Genomic DNA, 19,025 nt, shown 5'->3' with positions numbered 1-19,025 from the left:
CATCCACTGCTGTGTTACTCTTGTCTTGGCCACCAGTTCCTCTTGTCATTTCCTTCGTGCCTTCTCAGGAGGAAGGAGGGATATTTGGCCATACTGACTGCACTGGATACAGTTAGTGGCCCAAACCCTTTCTTCCGGACCGTGCACTGTTGCCCCAGCAGCTTGAATGTGGAAAGCCTAAGGGGTCACATCTGTTTGCCTCAAGAATTGCCCTTGGCCAATGGGTGGCACTGCATCTGGGAAGGGGGCATTTAGGTCTTTCCCTTGCGCAGCATAAAGCCAATGATGGACTGATGAAAACCTACAAAAGGCCAGACCCCCTTGCCTTCAGATGGGAGCCATTCGGTGGTGCAATTCGTGTTCCCGAGCTCCTTGTGTGATCAGGCTGCAACCAGACTCCAGCTGGGACCGCATCCTGGCCTGGCTCCTTCCGCTGACCTTCCTTGCTTCCCTCACTTTTGTGGTGGTTCTCCTAGAGCACCTCCTGGATAAATGACTTCCACAAGCATCTCTGCCTTAATCTCCATTTTAGGGCGCTTAGGCACTGTCCCACCCCAGGGGGCAGGGGATGCAGGGAACTCGGAGGCTATGAGTCCTCACTGCATAGATGTGCCCTTAGCTGTTTCTCCCCTGCACACTCTCACCAGGCCAGCACGTATGTGTGTGTGGGGAGGGCTGCAGGTGTGGGAGGGGGGTTCTTCTCTGAGAAGCTTGCAACCTTCACTTGGAGGTGAGGCACAGATTCCCTTGACACTCAAATCTCTACAGCTCTCAAAGGGTTTCTCTCAGTTAGGGTACCTTCCTTGCAAGTGAGAAAATCTAACACGAGCCAGCTTAAATCATTCTGGATCACTCAGCTGGAACCCAGGGATTGAGTAAGAGTCGATGTTAACCCAGTCTATATCTTAGCTCTGCTTCCCCCCACCCAGCTTGGTTCTTTTTGCTTTGCCCTCTTCCAGGTATTGGCATTGTCTTCTGTCCAAGCAAATGTGGGGCTCAGAACACCAAAGCCATCTCATCCACAGCTCGTGTTCAAGAGAAGACAGACAGAACTGATTCTGGAAGCTCTTCTGGGAGAATAAAGAAAACTTCCCAAAAAGCTGCTGACAAATTTACCTTCAATCACTGGAACCTAAATTTGGCCACATGCCCATTTCTGACCCAATCTGGCCCAGCCCTGGAGCTGGGGTGGAATCTGCTTCCCTTCCCAATACACTGCTCTTTGTGAAAGGGAAAGGGAACAAGAGCACCCTCCTGGAAATGAAGGAGGGGCGAGCTCCATGCAGGGTGCACAGTCAACAATGCTCACGCCTGACTTTATTGTCCAGTGGATTGTGCTGGGGAGCAGGGCACGGGAGGCCTTCCCAGGGAATCCTTCTCAGGGTGAATATTGGCAATTTCATGTTGCTCAACCAACAAATACTGCAAGATGCTCTTCAGAATGGCTAGACACATTTCCACTCTTACTGATAGCTTCAGGATTCCTATTTTTTCTTATATTAACCAGCACTTGGTATTACTTTCTGTATTAGGGTCTCCAGAGAGACAGAGCCAATGTGATATACATATAGATATGCAAGTGGGGATTTATAGGGAAACTGGCTCATATGATCACAGAGGCTGTGAAGTCCGATGATTGATAGATCATCTGTAACCTGGAGAACCGGGGAAGCCAGTAGTGCGGCTCAGTCCAAGTTCAAAGGCCTCAAAACCAAGGGTTTGCAGTCCAAAGCCAAAGGCCCAAGAACCCGAGGGGCCGCTGGTGTAAATCATGGAGTCCCAAAGCCAAAGGCCCGAGAACCTGAGGGGCCTCCAGTGTAAGTCCTGGAGTCCCAAGGCCAGAGAATCTGGAATTCTGATGTCTAAGGACAGGAGGAGCAGAGCGTCCCCAGCTCTAGGAGAGAAAGAAGAAATCCTGTACCTGGCTTTTTTGTTCTATTCCAGCCCCCAGCAGATTGGATGGTGCCTGACCACATGAGGGCAGATCTTCCCCACTCAGTCCATTGACTCACACACCAGTCTCCTCCACAGGCATCCTCCCAGACATACCCAGAAGTCAGCTTTACCAGTAATGCCTTACTAGTTCTCTAGGGACTCCTCACACTTACTTTTACAATTTTTGAAGATCTGATAGGCATTAAAAGAATCTCAATATTGCTTCAATTTGTACTCTTCTGGTTTCTGGCCAGATTAGTCATTCCATCAGGTGTTAGTTAGCCAGCTCATTTACTGTCCAATGAACTGGCAATTCATAGCTTTTGCCAATTCTTCTGGTGAGTTTCCTACCCATTTCCCTTGTAGCCTAGATCAGGAGTTGACACAGGTTTTTTTTNTTTTTTTTTTTTTTTTTTTTTTTTTTGGTTGGTTTGTTTTGTTTTTTGTAAAGGGCTAGATATTAAATATTCTAAGCTTTGAAGGTCATATCATCTCTGCTGATGTATCACAAAAGCAGCTACAGACATAAATGCATAAATGAATGGTCATGGATGTATTCCAATAAAACTTTATTTTTATTTACAAACACAGCCAACCAACTGGATTTGTCCCTGTAGGCCTCAGGTTGCCAATTCTTATTCTAGATATTATCTTTTGGCTTTAGACAATGCAAAATCTGCTCCAAGTCTTCACCCAGCTGTTTTCTTTGACTAAAGCATTCTTTAAAAAAATTCTTAATTCTGATGTAGTCAGATTCACCCAGTTTCCATCTGAGGGTTATGTTTTTGAATTATGTTAAGATACCCTTCTCATCCCAGCAAAACAAAGATATTCCCCTCCTTTTCTTCCTGTTAACTCTTTCTGTTGGCTTTCACACAGCGAGGTATTGGATCTGTCGGGTGTTCACATTTGCATGTGATGGAAGTTGTGGCTTTATTCTCCCCCTGTAGGGAACTATTCTCCTCACACCAGCAGCCAAACAACCATCCTTTCCCCACAGATTTGTAGCAGATGAAACCTTTAATTTGAAAAAAGAAAGGATAAGTTGTTAGGCTTACCTATGTGACCCAGTGCTGGTCCATAGTGCTTGCCTACTCACCAAGTCCTGGCTCTTTTCTGGTTCCCCAAATGCGCAGGTCTCTGTGGTCTCAGAAGCCTCAACAGGCTCTTTCCTGGTGCATGGCAGGCCCTTCCTCATCCTTCAGGTCTCACTTCCACTATCAACTCCTTGCAGATGTCTTATCTGAACACCTCTCATTTACTCTGTTACTTAACCCAACTGGAAATTATCATTTGCATTTGTTCACCTGTTTATCAGCGACCTTTCCCTATTAGATTGTGAATTTCATCAGGGAGAGCTTGGGCTGAGGGCAGAGACGGGAACTGTGTTATTGGTCGGTCACTGCCTCCCCAGTGCCTGGCATACAGCAGACTTGAATTAAAGATTCCTGGAAAAACAGAACAAATGAGCAAAGTTTCATTGATTTTTCAGAGGCAATAGGTCATTAGATCACCCTGGCATTGTCTAATAAATTCTCAGACCTTCTTTGACAATGTACAGAATTAGAATTAAGGTTTGTCCTTCAACCCCACCCCATTCAACACCTTTATCATTTGATAAAACATCTCAGTAGCTTGAGTGTATTTATCACACCTGCATTTATTCACAGTTCGATCTGAGAGCCCTTGTTAACTCCCTTAAAATATCTGATTGAATTTCATGTGGAAGCGAATGCCACAGATTAAATATATGTTGTGTTAAGAAGCTTCCCATTTTATCACAGCCTGTGCACTGCCAGAAAAGCATTCTGCATGTTAATTAAGATAGCTGGGGGATTTTTTTAAAGACTTCTTTTTCTCCCTTTAACTTTATAATGCATTCAGGGAAAGGGAACTAAGGCAACTATTTGCAAAGCTGTAAAAATCAGTGTCGAGTCAGACGGGTTGTGGGATCCCAGGGAGCCTCAGTGATGGGCCAGGGCACTGTCTGTGCATGTCAGCAGCGGGCTGAGTCCAGGAACTGGCTGTGATGGAGCTTGGAGAGGCTGAAGGGAGGAGGCTCTGACTTCTGACTTCAGTAGGAACAGTGCCCTTTTGGCTAAGGCTGGAATTTTGCCCAGGGAACAGTTAAGTAAGAGGTGGGGTGGGAAGTGATCAAATCCAAGAATCAAAGAGGACAAGATGAATTTGGATACGGAGAATGGAAAAATCTGACCTTCCTCCCAATTAGAATGTCAGAGTAGCCAGGACTGTGTGGCAAGACCAAGAAGGGGCTGCAGATGCCTGCTTTAGCTGCTGCTAAGATGCCAGCACATTGGCCCTGCTAATGGGCCCAAATTCAGAAGTGACATGAATAAAACATGGACTTTGAAGTTCTTCAGACCTGGATTAAAATCCTGGCGTAGACACTCTTCATTTACTAGACCTCAATTTCCTCACCTGTGAGATGTGCACAGGGACACTGCTAGGTTCAGAGACCCTGGGTACAGCAGGCACATGGCAGGCTGTTAGCATATGGCACTGTGTTACGTAAGAACCTGTGCCCACCTCCTGCTGTCAGGCACTCTGCACCACCCAGCTGTTTGGTCACCTTTTCACCTCCCTTCACCTCAGTTTTAGCCTAAGCTCACCCTTCAAATGCAACTGGCTCCTCAGACTACAGAAAAGATGTTGGGTGACCTAGACAGTAGTCCCTGCCACTTGCACAATCCCAGTAAGCTCCAGTTAGGAAAACACCCTCATGTAAGTAGCTCCAGAATAACACTGCTGTTTGTTCGGGACTCCCTGACCCATAGCTTAGGAGTCATGCATGCAGCTGGGGTGACACTAAGAGCAGCAAAGAGATGTCCGTCGGGATCCACTGCAGGTCCTCCTTCCTTGGCACCGTGCCCGGACTGCAGCGCCTTTCCCAGTTGTGACCAGCAGGGGGCGGCTCCTCTCTCTCTCTCTCTCTCTCTCTCTCTCTCTCTCTCTCTCTCTCTCTCTTCTCTCTCTTCTCTCTCTCCTCTCTCTCCTCTCTCTCTCCACAATCCTGGTAGGGTTCACTCCCTCCCCAGCCTACTCAGGCCTCCTCCCGGGCTCTGCCTCTCGGGCTCCCTGACACCCCGCCCCGGTTCCTTCCCCCTTCCTTGGTGGAGGCTCGCAGACCTGCAGGGCGGGGTCTGGCTGAGAAAGGGGCGGGATCTCCTTCCGGGCTGGAGAGCAGACGCCCTGGTGTCCTTGGCATTGGGTTAGCTGGTCCCTCTCCGTCCTGGCTCCATTCCAAGGGGCCCGGGCTGCTCCTGTTTCCAGCCAGGACAGAAAAGCATCAAGGAACCCTCAGTCATGAGACAAGCCAGTCGGAAAGAAGGTACATTCCAGGAATGACATATGCCTTGAACTGTCATATGCTCTGAGGAGGTGACACCCCCCACGGGTAACATAGCTCACAAAGGGGACATGGCCCACAGAGGTGACATGCTCCATAGAGGTGACACAAGCCACAAAGGTGACACAAGCCACAGAGGTGACCTGGCCCACAGAGGTGACATGCTCCACAGAGGTGACCTGGCCCACACAGGTGACACACTCCACAGAGTGTGTTACAGAGGTGACACAGGTCACAGAGGTGACCTGGCCCACAGAGGTGACATGGCCCATAGAGGTGACATACTCCACAGAAGTGACACAGGCCACAGAGGTGATGCCATACTCCACAGAGGTGGTATGCTTCACAAAGGTGATATGACCCTCCAAGGTGACATATCCGCAGAGGTGACCCAGTGCACAGAGGTGGCATACTTCATAGAGGCAACCCAGCTCACACAACTGTGTCTCAACCCTACTAGACACCTCAGGTATCAGAACCTTCCCATGACACAGCAGGTGCTGTATCGCCCTACAAACCTGGCCACTCAGTTCCAAGACGCTGCAGTCCAGAAAGCAGCACAGAGGCCACAGGGGCCGAGACCAGCCTAGCTCTTGTGCCTAAAGGTGGCTGCCACCCCCGGGGTCCTCAGAATGGGCCTCCTGAGTTGCTAATCTCCTGCCTATGGAAGTCTGTCGCTCTTGCAAGACCAGTAGGTAGACAGAGACAAGCGTCAGTGAGAGGGAGTGTCATTTATGATTTATGAATAATGAACTAATTTAATCCTGGGTTTCTCTTGTGCCTCCCATTTAGTAATTTGTTCCATTTCTTAATGGCTCGAGTTCTTTATCAGGCTGTGACAGAGGCAAGTGGTGAGTCATCACACTGGGGATTAGGAGGGTGACCTAGATATTGGGGCTGGGAAAGCAGTCCTGAGAGGCGAGCATCAGCTCCACCCTCCACGCCCTCTCCACTGGGGGCAGCGCTGTGTTGGCACACCTCCTATCTCTGCATCAAAGTGGCAGGAAGGGAAGGCCATTCAGTGCAGGTGGGTGTGGCTGGGGCTTGTCTGAAGCTGTGGGTCCATAGCAAGCCCCTTGCTTGTGCTTAGATTGGACATCAGGGGAGAATATGGAGAAGATTGGGGTCTAGCCCCCTATGCAGCTGCACTGAGAGGGAGACAAGGCTTTGGTGTCAGGCTGCTTGGGCTAAAATCCTGGCTGCCACCTTCTGTCTTTGTGACCCTGGGTGCATTGCTTTGATGCTCAGAGCCAAGAAAAGATGCTTCCAGCAGTGAAGGCTCTCACCTCTATCCTCACCCTGCTGTCTGGTTTCTTAAACCTGTTATTTCTTTTCTTTTCATTACACACAAGTAAATTGAGGCTTCAGAAGGTTAAGCACCTTAACAAAGAGGGCAAAAGAGTGGTCTATGAACAGAGAAGGGGAGAATGGAAGATGAGAAGGCCTGGAACCAGGACCCCAGGGTGGACCCTTGAGGACTAGCTCTGCTTTGCCTCCTCCGTGTCATCTTGCATGGCATCTGGCCCCAAAATGCCCTCACACAGGATGAGCAGGCAGGGGGGGAGCAGGGGGCTGGGCAGACAGCAGCAGGAAGGAAGAGACTGAGAGCGCAAGAAAGGACTAAAGCCAGTAGGTAGGTGGGGAGGAGAGAGGTGTGGGCAGCTGTAGGAGGCGGCCATCATGTATTTGCATAGTTAGCACACCCTGTTGGCATTTATCCTGTGAAGCAATGGTTATTGTGCCCACTTTACAGGCAGATAAACTTGGGACAGAGGAGTCAAATAATTGCTTAAGCAGCACAGCTGGTGCGGGGTGTAACCTGCCTTCTTCCAGCCTCTTCTCTCAATGCCGTCCCACTGCCTCTTCCCAGTCCCAATTCTGACAGGTGTGGGCGTGTGAGGCCACCTGCTCTGTAATGATGGGTGTCCTCTTCTTCTTCTAATGCTTGATGGTCTCCAGATCATTGCCAAGTACATCAGCCCCTCTGATTCTCACATATTCCCAAGAGATGAGTGTGAGCAAGGATTATGAAAGAAAGAGAGTGAGAGCGTGAGAGACAGAGGAGAGAGAGATTAATATTAAAGTATAATATATAAAGAGGTGTGTGTATTATAAGTGCAGAGTTCTCTGGATATTCATAAAGACTATTATTTAACTTCATTTTACTAAAACTCACTTAGAGAGGTTTAATGATGTGATTTTCTGAAGTCTATTTATGGGTCAAGCAAAATGGAGGCAGTATTCCAGACTACATCTCTTAATGTACAAGATTTGAAATGGATTTTTTTAATATTAAAGTTTTGATTTCTTCTGAGAGCAATACAGTTTAATGGAAAACGGCAGTGCCTTTATCTTATTAACTTCATTACCACAAGTGATTATAGGAGAGGTAAATCAGGTGGTTTAAACCATCCACTCTTGTGTATTAAAACTCTTTATTTGGGGGATGTATGTTCTGCTGAAGTGTCTTAAGTAAAATTTGTTTAAAACCTGCAGGATAAACTTCATGGCAAAAGTCTAAGTTTGCAGATTCAGAAAGACTTGAGGAAGGAACAGTGTACTAGAATCTTTATTTTTTTGTAACATTTAACTTAGTAGTCATTGTTTACATGAACACTTTGTGGAATATTTTGGAGAATCAACAAAGCCTTCTTAAGGGTGGCCTAATCCTTGGCTTGTGAGTCTGTTTTATTTTCAGCGAAATGGCTTTCTTGTTCTCACATTTCAAAAATAGGAAAACATTTTTGTCAGTTAAACAAAGGGAAAGAGAAAGGTCTCCCTTTTGGTTGTGGTCAGGGGTAGAGACCTCTCCCCTTAGGATGCTCTACTTTTCTCCCTAGGGGGAGGTGACAAGCAGGGGACCTTTCTTCCAAGGTTTGGGAAACCTGGTAGATTCCTGGCTCTCTGGATGTTTTCACGGGGCCCCTGTGCAAAGGCAGGGGTTGGGGGTGTGTTACAAAGTCTCTTCCAGTTCTACAAGAGTGGAATTTAAGACAACTAGAAATTATCCCACCTGAGTCATCTTTCTCCTTCAAAGTGGTGTCTGAGGACTTTCTCAATTGACTTTGGAGCAAGAGCAGCAAAAACCCAATCAATTAGCCAATATCCAGTGTCTGAGATGGACGGTGTCTCTGTCTGGGAATTGCTGGGGAAGCAGAGCCTGGAAAGGAGATTCATCTGGCAGGGGAGGGAAAATGAATGCTAAGGACTGGGAGAGCTAGACCAGTCAAGCTGAATTGGGCCTGACCTCACAGTCCCACTTCTAGTTAGACCCCAGACTCCCGATACCAGGCAGTCACTTGAGAGGTCCAGCAGCTATGGCATGACGGGCAGTGGCCAGAGGAACTGCTCTCTGCCCCAGCCAGGAGGGAGCTTGCTCTGCCAGCAAAACCTGCAAGTCATCCTGCCGCAGCTGCTGGCCTGCAGAGACAGGCCCTGGTGGCAAGGAGGAGGCGTGAGGAGGAGGGGAGGCTCTGACAGCTTTTTGTTTCAGGCTAGAACTTTCTAGCCAGATTTCAGAGCACTTTGACCCACCTGCTGACTTATTCTCCCCTGAATTCCGCTCCGAAAAGGCCACATTTATCACATGCTGGCTTCCCCAGCCCAGGCATTTTCTGCTCGTGGCATTGGGGCTGTGGAATTGTCCCTCCCTCCCTGGATCCCTGAGCACCCAGGAAGTCCACTTTCCCACAATCACAGGCACATGGAGAGAGAGAGTTTGGTTTGGTCCATGAAAAGTTGGCTAGGTGATTTTGTTATTTCAATGGAACATGTTGCCCACCTTTAAAAACTGGGAAATTTCACATATAAGCCCAGACTTCTTGCTTCTTTTGAAAGCCACTCTGGTGACACCAGACCTGAGTCCCCAGGTGGTCATGGAGCGTATGTGCCATCTCTAGTGGCAATGGTTGTCACCTCTTCCATTTCTTGTGCTCCATTTATATGCCTCGCCCTCTTGGCCACAGAGTTAGTTCAAGCTCACCCTTGCATCTACAGAGGTGGAGAGCAGAGTGGGTGGCATTCTGCCCTGGACCATCTCCCCAGGGGACTGTGGGCCCTCCTCTCCCTCCATGGCATCTGAGCCTGATTGCCATCGTGGCCTTTTCCGCTTGTATTGAAATGATCCACTTATTCCATGAGGATTATGGCCATTTATGGGCATTGGTTTGTATCTCTTTCCTCTTGCCTGGGGTCAGAGCATCTAATCACCTTTGGTGATGAATTTGGGGAAGTGATTCTCCATCTCCATGATGCAAGGAAGGCTAAATGGATCCAATGATTTTATTTTATTTTGAAGATGAAGAAACTGAATCTCACAGTGGTGTGTGGCACAGCTGACCTCTGCCAAGGAAAAGCCTCCAGTGTGTGGCCTCTCCTGGGGCACTGTCTGCCCAAGGGTGGGCAACAGCATCCTTTAGGCAGGGGCTCCAGTGGGGGAGCCGCAGGGAGAGAGTCCCTGGGTTACCAGTTCCTACAGAAAGGCACATTTTCCCTAGAGCACTCTTCTTAGAGGACCCACGTGGAGGATGCTGCCCAGCAGCCTGAGGGCAGCAATCCAGCAGGTGACCTCATGCCCTGCTCTGCCATCCATGCTCTCCCCTGAAAGGGGACTTTGCAGAAGAGCCGTGTCCACTGCACTCACTGTCATTTTCAGTTGAGTGCTGTAACTAGAAGCTGCCCTCTCTGTAGGCAGGGAATGCCAAGTAGGCCAGGAAAGCACAGTCGGTGGAGGAGGTGAAGAACTGTTTAAAAAACTTCTTTCTCTAGATTCCTCTTTAGTGTACTCAGAAAGCTGCCTTCAGTGCCCTATGGCTAGAAGGCAGGCTTTCCATCTCTGGGTACTTGTTGGGGTCCTCTTGACTGGCATGGGTTTATAGCAAGAATTGTTGGTTTTTGGAAGGGGTCAGAGAAGGGCTCCTGAGGACTTTAGTCTTGAAGCATCAGTTTGCAAGCCCAGGGGCTGGTGTGTGTATGGAGGGGGGTGGGGGATATGTTTTGGGTAGGGGGATAGGTCTTATTCTCAGGAAGACAGAGGCTTGAGCTGTCTCCAAGTGAGTTCCATGTGTGCTCTGTGTAGGGTAGAATTCCTGCCTCAGTAGCACTGATTGACTAGCTGTCCCAATAACTTTATGTACTGGGAAAATTTAGAAAGGGCTTTTTAGCTCTAACTCATTATTTTCTAACTGTGGAGCATCAGAGAGCCCAGAACCTCTCTGTAAAATGGGATAACAATTCTTGCCTTCCCTGCCCTTCCATTTCATTGTGACCTCAAGTGAGAGGGTGTTCATGGTGTGAAGATGTTTTGCAAGTTGTCAAGAGCCTTGCCAGGGAATAAGGCTACAAGCTGAAACCCCAGCCCCTCCATCTCTGTCCTCTGAAGCTCAGCTGGCCTGGTTGGGAGGTGGCCTTCTCTTGGAACTATCTGTCCAGCCCTATTTTTATGTACTTAATGTTGGGAATGTCGGCCTTAGACCTCTCATTGAGGCAACGGGAAGCTGCACATCTTACCAGAGTATTGCGTGAGCTGGAAGACTTGGGGAAAATCATAATTTTTACGTTAAGATAAACACTCATATATGATTGTGTACAATGCAAGGGTTCATGAATTTTAATTTTAAAGCAGATGTAAAGAAACGTTGTGCTTGTAGAGGGATGGGAGGTGGAGGCTGCTTCCTAAGAGGACTCAGGGGGCTTCAACATGTCTTCTGCCATTAAAGGTATATTAGTGAAACGTGCGAGAAACACTCTTGTGGTGAGTAGGCACTCTGCTGGCCTCTGCAGGAGGAGAAGCAATGTTAAGGAACCTGAGGGAACTCTGCAAAGGGCAGCTTCCTTACCTGGCTAGACGGGAGTGCAGTTAAAGGTACCAGAGGAAAAAGAGCTCATGACTGGCTGGAGAGATGGAGGTGATCAAAGGAGACCCCTGGAGGAGGAGGAGAGGTTTCAGGAGCTCACACACACATACCCAGAAGTGCAAGTCGTGCTTGGTGACTGGCAGGAGAATCAGACCTGGGCCCAGGGTATGGTGAGAGGAGATGTGGAAGATGTGGCTGGGACCCCTGATGGGGAATTAGAATGAATACATCAGGTCTTTGGAGTCCTGGAAATCATTTGAGAAGTGAAGTGATTTGGTCAAAGGGTTGCTTTAGGATGATTAATTTCATGCTGGTGACAATTTCTAGTTGTTATTGTTGTTTTTGCCTGTACAATTGTTCAGATAAAGTAGTCTTTCAATTTGTTTCTCCTCCCAGAAAAGACTACATCCCCCTAAAAGAGATATTCTCTTAGCTCAAACTGTAGCCAATATTTCACAACAATCCATTTCTTCTGGCTACTCAGCTGAGGAACTGTGGCCCCGAGGGGTCACGGCCCTTGCCTTGGGTAGCCCTGTGAATTAGAGCTCGTATTGAACAGCAAGAGTCACAGGTCACTGGGGCACATAGGTCCTGGCACATTTGCCAGAAAGATGGGCACCTTGTGCATCCCAAAATATTACCATAAGACATCTTGCTTCTCTTAATGCATTAACTCTCCACAGGATCCCTCAGCCCACAGATTCCAAAAGCTGAACAGACAGGAAAGGCAATAACCCCTGTCCTCGCTGCCTTTGGAGTGATTTGACCTCTCAGATTCTCTAGATCAGCAAGACTTCACATTAGATTTCAGGTCTCACTGAAGAATGCTAGCTGCCCAACACCTGGGCACTTGTCTGGTCTTTTTACTCAGAACAGAATTCAAGGTAGAATCTGCAGCCAGCAGGATCCCCAGTTGAGAAGAGCAAGGACTTCCTAACTAGAGCAATTGTGAAAGGCTCCCGGGGGGATACTCCCAGATAAGTTAAGAAAGTAACAGCAAGGACAGCCTGGAGGTGGTGGGGGCAGAGAGATGTGATTTGGGTTTCTCTCCATTGCTTTTGCAGCCCAAGATTAGACCAGATGGAAGTGCTTAATGCTTTGACCAGCCTTCTTAAACTTCAGCATGTATGCAAATCACATGGTGATCTTGATAAATTGCAGATGTAGATTCAGAGAGGTGGGATGCGGTCAGGGATTCTATCTGTTGCACAAGCTCCCAGGTAATGCCAGTGGTCCACAGACCAGTTTGTGCAGTACAGGTTGGACAACACCATCCCATGTGTGTTTTCCTAAAGGGAAGATGCTACCCTCTGGAATGGCCTAACCTGAATACAGCTGCTTCCAGCCACTCCCTTTTAGACCTCTCCAGTAAAAATTGTCTCCAGCCATCCTACAGACATTTATTAGGCACTTACTATATGCTGGACTCAATGCCAGCTCTAGAGATTCAGAAACGACAGAAACAGCTTCTATCTTGTCGATTTTACAGTGGGGGTGTATGTGGTGAGGGTGGGCAGGTGATGAGTCAGATAAACAGGCAATCCAGCAGAGAGTGACCAAGGTGGTGATGGGGCACCACAGAACCCGAGAGGATGTCACTTCTCAGCCCAAGATTGGGATCAGGAGGTGGGAAAAGCAGGAGGCCCGGTGGGGAGTAAGTGGCTCAGTCTTGGAGGGCGAGAATTTATGAGTTAGATGGGTAAGATGTAGTGGTGACAGGAGAAAGGCAGAAAAGCAAGGAAAACAAGATGTTTTCAGGCCCCAAGACATAAATAAGCTCCAAGGGTCAGCGAATTACAAGTTACCCAGTTAGAGCCTGTGGTGCCTGGGAGGTATGGTGAGCAGGTGGCCCCATGATCCCCTCCTCTTGGTGCTCATATCTTTGAATAATCCCCTACCCTTGAGTGTGGGAAGGACCTCTGGCTCACTTCTACTTTATTTTTTTTAATTTTACTTTATTTTATTTTTTCTGAGACAGAGTCCCACTCTTGTCACCCAGGCTGGAGTGCATATGGATTGACTGCAACCTCCGCCTCCTGGGTTCAAGTGATTCTCCTGCCTCACCCTCCTGAGTAGCTGGGATTATAGGTGCCTGCCACCATGCTTGGCTAATTTTTGTATTTTTAGTAGAGGTGGGGTTTCACCGTGTTGGTCAGGCTGGTCTTGAACTGACTTCAACTGATCCATCTGCTTCGGCCTCCCAAAGCACTGGGATTACAGGTGTGAGCCACCACACCTGACCGATTTACTTCTAACTAATGGAAAATGGCAAAGGCACTGGGGTGTCACTTGTAATCATGTTAGCAAGACTGCCTTACTAGCTGAGTTGCTCTAGAGAGGCTTTGAAGAAGTAAGGGGACATGTTGGAAGCCTCACGTCATAGGTAGTTGGGGCCAGCTCCAACCAAAAGCCAGAAAGAACCTGGGGCCCTTGTTCCTGCAATTCCAATGAAATGAATTCTGACAACAGCGTGGGTGAGCTTGGAAGCAGACTCTTTCACAATTGAGACTTCAGATGAGAACCTAACCTGCATGACACCTTGATTGAAGCCTTGTGAGATCCTAAACAGAGGACCCATGTAAGCTGTAACCAGATTCCTGATCTACAGATCATGTGAGATAATAAATTTTCTTGTTTTAAGCTGTAAATTTTCCATGAATTTATTATGCAGGATTGAAAATGAATACAGGAGGTGGTAATGAAAGTTAGAGAAGAGCTATGTCACAAAGGGCTGAAGTGAAGTCTTTGGGTTTTACTAAATTTTTCAGGGGAAGACATTGGAGATGGGGTTACTGGGATAGCATTATCAGATTAAAAGAAGTGGAGAGTGGATTGGAGAGGGGATAATGGGATCGAGAGGGAGGTGGAAGACTAGCCAGAAGCCTGTGGATATGTCCAGGTTGGAAATGATACTGTCTTGATGATGCAGCTGGGGATCAAAATTTGATCCCCAATGTTTGAGGTGGGGCCTGATGGGAGATGTTTGGGTCATGGGAGAAGAACCCTCATGAATGGCTTGAACCCTCATAGGAGCAGAACCCATGGTAATGAGTGGGTTCTCAGTCTATTAGTTCACATGAGAGTTGGTTGTTTAAAAGCCTGGTGCTTCCCTCCCCTCCCTTTCTCTTTCCTCCTCTCTTGCCATGTGACATTGTGGCTCCCTTTCTCCTTCTGCCATGAGTGAAAGATACAGGCATCATGCTTCTTGTACAGCCTGGAAAACTGTTAGACAAATAAACCTCTTTTCTTTATAAAGTACCCAGTCTCAGGTGTTTCTTTAGTAACACAAATGGACTAAGACATCAGCCAATAGTAGGGTGGGGACAAGATCAAACACAAGATGCAGGAGGTGAGATTGACAGGGTTTGAGGCTATCTGGGCATGTGGTCTGGGAGACCCAGTGAGCTTCCCCTTGGAATAGCTGAGTTTTCTACTGCTATGTGGACAGAAGGGACACAGGGCCTTCAGGCTGGCTCTCTAGCCCTGTCTTGTCAGCAGGTCCCTATTGGGTAGAACTGAAACTTACAAAGGGAGGGTCCTGGGATTGGACATGTGCTGCCTCTTGCCTCCTGATGGGGCAAGCCACAGGAAAGTAATAAGCTTTGGAGGATGCAACATAAAACTTCCTGTCCCAAATCTCTCCTTCAATGGTCTGTCATGGCTGACTGTCTTAGCCATATATCCTGTTTCCTAGCAGCTAGATATGACTATGTGACTAAGGTCTAGCCAATAGGAAATGAAGTGAATTGATTTACACATCCTTTGGGTCATCCCATTTGTTGGGAAGGGGAGTGTCTTCTTTCCCCTCTTACCCTTCCTGCTGGCTATATGGGGGAGCAATTTTTGATCATGAGGATGACGGCAATACCTAGGAATGCAAGAGCAGCAAGACAGAAGGAGCCCAGGCTTTAGTGACTTTGCCGAGCAGAACCCTCATACAGCTGGGACTTTTTTTTTTTTTTTTTTGAGTCGGAGTTTCGCTCTTGTTACCCAGGCTGGAGTGCAATGGCGCAATCTCGGCTCACTGCAACCTCCGCCTCCTGGGTTCAGGCAATTCTCCTGCCTCAGCCTCCTGAGTAGCTGGGATTACAGGCATGCACCACTATGCCCAGCTAATTTTTTTGTATTTTTAGTAGAGACGGGGTTTCACCGTGTTGACCAGGATGGTCTTGATCTCTTGACCTCGTGATCCACCCGCCTCGGCCTCCCAAAGTGCTGGGATTACAGGCGTGAGCCACTGCGCCCGGCCAGCTGGGACTTTTATATGAGCAAGATACATGCCTTTAGTTCAATGAAGCACCTATTATTTTTATATCTCTGTTATATGCATCTTCACCTATATCCTGGTCAGAACAAAGGTAATGTAATAAGTCATTGTTGAAGATGAATATCTTAGTGTGAGCTGTATCTTTTCTCATTCACTTAACAATTATTTTTTCCTGACTTCTTTATGCCAGGCAATGAGTCAGGTGTGGGAGATATAATTTAGAACAGACACAGTCCTTCAGGAATAAGGACTATTGTCTTGGAGTCGAAAGGATATATGACAATCAGTCATGATCATATATATGTTAAAGAAAGATCTGACTCACCATGGACATGCAGTATGAATGAGGGAAAATCCTTCATTCTTTAAGTCACTGAGATTCATTATTGCAGCATCATTTAGTCTACCTTGATGAATAGAGGCCTTTACATGATACAGGCACTAATACAAAAGGCTTTACATTCATCTTTTGGATGAATACAGAAATTCATGCAAAAGATGTTTGCCAGAATCAAGGAAGGCAAAGAAAATGTGGAATGAAGTGAAGAGAGATACCTTAGAAGATGGAATCACCAGGACTTGGGAATGGATCATGTGGCTATGGGGAAGAGAGAGGGCTTGGTGGTATTTAGACAGTTTGCTGAGTGGGTGGCACCACTCATGAAGATAGGTACCATGGGAACATGCCAAAGTCAGAGACTCAGGGTGATTAAATGTTGATGGGGTAGGGGGGCGTGTTAGGGGAAGATTGGCCTAGAAACCACTAGAAACTGGTAACCTGGGGTAGGGGGCAGGTAAGGATTTAGCATTGAGAGCTTTGCTAGAAGGGCTGGAATCTTGAGGAGACACCTGCTCCAGGCTTCATACTCTGTGTTGCATTGTTGACCCTGCTGCCAGAGTGACCATGAAAAATCTCAGATCTGGCTACCCTAGGTCTGCTCAAAGCCCTTCTGTGGCTCCCCGTGGCTCTCAGGACATGTTCAAATTCCCTGACACAGCTTAAAAGGTTCTGTGAACCTGCCCACCTCTCCAGAAGTTCCTATGCTTCTTTGTTGGAATAATCTTTAACTTATTCTCTAAGATATAGCACCTCCCCAAATCCTTCCTCTGCCCAGCCTTCCTCCATTAGGGTAGACGCCCCTCAAGGAGGTCCCATAACCTCCTGTCTGCTGTGTGAGGATCTGTTTACTTGTCCTTTTCCCCTCAACAGACTGTGTGTGGCTTTTGCATTGTGAAACTTGAGGCATGGCTTGGTGCCTGCTCCAGCACTGAAGGGATGAATGAGTGAATAAATGAATCGAGTGTAGGGCTGCATGAAGCTGGAGATGCCTAAAAATGAGGGGAAGGAGACTGTTCACCACACAAGTTTGCTGAGAGCCTGCCTGGAGTGTACCAGGATTCTCAAGAGACAGAGAGTAAGAAACATCTGCCTGGTGAGGCTCTCCCCACCCTGCTCCAAGCCTTGTGTCCTTGTCTCCCTCCCCTCCAAGTCCCTCCTGTTCTCAGTCGCCGTTGAGGTTTTTCTAAACTTACTTACAGGAGGGTGGGGAGTTACAGGGTGGCCGAGACATCACTACCAGGAGTGCAAAGCTGCCGAGATCCTGACAGGGACCCAAGGCCCAGGTTCCCCTCTCTCTTCTGCTGCTAAGTCTTTGGACTTCCCAGAACCTCCATGGGCTTTAGATGGGACAACCTGGGGTTGGACTTGGTTTTTCTACTCTTGGAGGCAAAACAGTGATCCTGCCTGGGGACACCTGGACAGTGGCCTCGTTCCCTGGAAGGCTAGCTCCTGTGAGGTAGGGCCTTGGTTCCTGACTGGGCCTGGGTGGGTGTGACAGCCCTTGCCAAACTCTTGAGGACAACACTGACTTTGGGCCAGTGATAGGAGGGGGATGTTTCAGTGCAAGGAGGGAGGGCCTGGGCACCCCCAGGGATAAGGAAAGAGTCACCTCCTCACAGTCTGGTGGTAACAGCCTAGTGGGGGAACTGTGTGACAGGAGCCCCATCTGGGGCTTTCTGGATATATCGGAGAAGCCCCTGTGGCACTCAGTCTGAGGGGCCAGGGAGGAAGATCACTGGGATCGAGGGGGAGAGAAGTGAAGCGTGGACCCTCAGCCTGGAGGCCCACAATGGCCTCTGTCCAGGCCCAGCCTCTGTGACCAGAACCTGCCGTTACCCACAGGCTGGTGAGGCCAGAGAAGCTCCAGCTGCAGTAGATGGGGAAGATGAAATGGGCAGGAGAGAAGAAGGAAGCACCTTCAGAGGAAAGGGAGTGACTGTCTTCTTTTTCCTGGACCCTCTTAGCTATAGGAGCCTACTTTGTCAAGTCTCCTCATCGGGTAGATAAGAGAAAAGAGTGGAGTCAAGGAATAGGAGGGGAGGAGGTGAGGGGCACAGAGGAATTACATGCTGCACCATCTGGCCCTACATCTTCTTTTCTCTTCCTAGCTTGTGCCATCTCCACTGGGTCCCCTTTGTAGCAAGCTCCCCCTAGAAATGCCTTCTCTGCTCTGGCCTCCTAATGCAGCGTCTCTCATCTTCTCTCTCATTCCCATGCAGGGCTGCAGCTAGAAGCTGGTGGCTGGGAGCTGGGGCCCTCCTGAGCTGGGCAGAGCACAAGGGCAATACTGGGATGTGTCCCAGCACTTCCTACAGCCACCCTTACGCCTGACTCTTGTTACAATTTCCCAGGCTGTCCACAAGAGTATTCATGACAATTCATCCATAATCAATGATAAATCAAGCTCTATGCATATGAGTTAATTAACTCATAAATGTCTGCTAAGTGCCTGCTGTATTCCCAGCACTCCACAAATGCTTGGATATACTGATGTACAAAGCAGAGGCAGAGCCTGCTCTCACAAAGGGAGCTGAATATGAGATGTGGAAATAGATGCTTAGCAGATATTCACACAAGTAAATACGCAGTGACAAATTGAGTTAAAACGCCACAAAGGAAAACTAGAGGGTGTTTTAAGAGAGGATGCCAGATGGTCAGTTTCAACTTGGAGGGATGAGTGACATGGCAGAGCTCTCTGAGCATGGAAAATTTCTTCCACCTAGAGGAAAAGGAGAAGCTGACCAAGCGAAGGTGGAAGTGATTAGGGGAGAGGGTGCATTGGGTGTGGAGGCCCCAAGATGAAGGAAGTTTGGGGTGGTATGAGGAATCTTGACAGGCAGGTGTGGCTGGAGATGGAACCAACTGGATCAGTGAGATGGCAGGTAGGGAAGGAGGCATAAGAGTATTCAAGTCTGATTCCATACCTATGGTCTTTACTCTGGCCAGGTTCAGATCCAGTGGGCACAGCTGCAGGCTGGCACCACGTGCACCAACTGAGAGGTCTCTGTGCCTGTTCCACTGCCCTCCAGAGCAGAACACACCTAGCCTGACTCCACCTTGAGTGCTGTGTTCTTCTCTAAGGAAACTAGGAAGTAGGGAGCTCTGAGTGCAAGGAACTGCAGGCCATTGTTATGTACACACTGTTTTGTGGTTCCATTATCACACCCAGTGAGGGTGCCTTGGGAATGCCAAGGAAGGAGTGTGCTGATGAGACTGGACTTGCTGGTGTGGATTTAGCCCCACCCACCTTGTTCACCAGAC

The sequence above is a fragment of the Cebus imitator genome, unplaced genomic scaffold (assembly GCF_001604975.1).
Source record: "Cebus imitator isolate Cc_AM_T3 unplaced genomic scaffold, Cebus_imitator-1.0 Scaffold0, whole genome shotgun sequence".
Taxonomy (NCBI): domain Eukaryota; kingdom Metazoa; phylum Chordata; class Mammalia; order Primates; family Cebidae; genus Cebus; species Cebus imitator.
The sequence above is the reverse complement of the archived record's forward strand: the minus strand, read 5'-3'. Positions refer to the sequence as shown.